Source organism: Penaeus vannamei, unplaced genomic scaffold, assembly GCF_042767895.1.
Source record: "Penaeus vannamei isolate JL-2024 unplaced genomic scaffold, ASM4276789v1 unanchor4120, whole genome shotgun sequence".
Lineage (NCBI taxonomy): Eukaryota > Metazoa > Arthropoda > Malacostraca > Decapoda > Penaeidae > Penaeus > Penaeus vannamei.
In genome coordinates, this window is record NW_027217100.1 from 7,501 (window position 1) to 10,000 (window position 2,500).

Genomic DNA, 2,500 nt, shown 5'->3' on the forward strand with positions numbered 1-2,500 from the left:
TTGGTTTGGTCTCTTCACCAGCCTTCCATTATTCTTTGTAAAGATTATTTTTTAACCTTTATTAGTCAGTATGACATTCTTTTGGTTTTGATTATTTTGTTCCATTTACTTACCATTTTTGTTATGTAAATTTTTCATGGTAATTTTCTATATTACCTTCGCCTCTCCGACATCGACGATTTTGGTATCGTTGGATTCCTCTCACTGTCCACATTGCAAATATATAGTTTTTATTGCACGGAAACCCCCCGTTAGCGACAAACTTGGCTCCGATAGCAGGAGAGGGCATGAAAGGTTCCAGGGAAAATGTGGGGTTAAATAACACTAATAATATAACCCACAGTGAAAATAACCATGGTTATTCACATGACTTTTCATTGCAGGGGGCTCTGCCCCCTACGACCCCCCCTGGGGGGGCTGCTGCCCCCCAACCCCCGCCGATGAAACAAAACCTTCACCATGTATTCCCGGCAGGCTAGAGTGTTACACAGGCAGGCTAGAGTGTTACACAGTTATCGTCGATCTCGGAGCGGCGGATGTATTACATTTACCTCGTAACATTCCCACTGAATCAACATACAGTAATTGTTGAAGACCGCGACGCAGAGACTAAGTTCCAAACATGGGGGGGTACCCCTCCCCCTCCAAAGGGCGGGGAGGTGGTCCTCGCAGAGCCTAATTTCCTAGGGGGGAGGGGGGAGGGATGAGGGGGAGAAATCGAGTTCACGAAGCTCCGTTTGGGGGTGGGGGGAGGATACATGATGTCAATAGCAACCTGTAAATGTCTAAATAAAATAAATACCACTTAAACATCTATAAAATTTCTAATTATATGAAAGACGAGCCTAAATTTATGTCACGGCAACAATAGAGAGGCCGTATAATAAAAAACACGAGCTAAACTTTGTTCGATGGACACCGAATGAAACATCACTCGAGTAAACAAGCGCAACTTGCAATGCATACAAACCCGATATCCGATACACAAATTTTTCACAAATATAAAATTTTATCATGCTAACCAAATAACGAACACAAAATATCTAATTCCCACCCCTCCGCTTATTTGCACGATGTCAATTTATTTTAAGAATTATTAAACAATATACAACTCATACCATCACTCTACAGACGAGATGCAGTGTGGAGGAACTAATGAAATTTTTTATTCTCCGCCGGATACAACAATTTTAATATGTGTTTGGCAAAGTACCCGGCGAAGTGAAATTGCATCTAACTTTTCTGTTATCATTTTTTTTTTTTTTTGGGGGGGGGGGGTTGTCACATCTACATGAATATATATTATAAAATCGTCAGCCGTCGTTGCATTTGGGGCCTTTAAGGGCTACCGATATGAGGGCATGGGACCGGCATATTCTTCCACGAATTGTCAGTACCTACCGTAAAAAATGTTTGAATAACACTATTTATCCACTATGATAAAAGATACACTATTTTTTCAATTGTCTTTAAAACAACTATAGATATAAAACAAACATTGAAACAAATATCTATAACTTACCACATGTCACACCGCACACAAAAACTGCTAGGTCCTTACACGTCAAGAGCTTACCGGAAAGTGTTCAAGTAATGAACATTTTTTTTTTCCCGACATGGGAGGCAATTAAGGTAAAGAGGCAGTAACGTTGTTACATTGTTAACAGTAAATCTACGTTATGATAACGAAATTATAATTCATAAAATATATACATTACAAAGAACAATACTTAAAATGTATAAGCATAAAAGGAAGAGAGGAAATGTTAGTAGAAATAGTATTAAATAATGGATCAAAATATTAGTAATTGGTAATGCTTCCCCGTTGGTTGAAAGTAGTGCAAAGAAAACATGACGTTTAGAGAAAATGCGGGTATAGAAAATGGAAATACAGAAAACTAGACACGTATAGAAAACGAGTTTATAGAAAATGCAGACATAAACAAACGACTCTGCCACAGAAGGTCGATTTGGACTTTGTCTTTGCGCGGCGCGCAGTGGTGCCATTTTTTTCCCCATTTAACGGTAAATTTAAGGCCTGTGCATCTTAAGAATACTTCTATCCTACTCTATTTCTTCTGCTCTATAAGATGGCGGTGTCCATTTTCCTCTATCTATGCACGTCGCGGTCTTCAACCTCTACCCAACATACTAACCTTGACATAGTCAGCATTGTATACAGACACGATTGTAGTATAATCAGGATGAACATATGTATATATACATATATATATATTTATATTCATATATATATATATATATATATATATATATATATTCATATATATATATATATATATATATATATATATATATATATACATTTATATTCATATATATATATATATATATATATATATATATATATATGTATATTTATATTCATATATATATATATATATATATATTTATATTCATATATATATATATATATATATATATATATATATATATATATATTTATATTCATATATATATATATATATATATTCATATATAT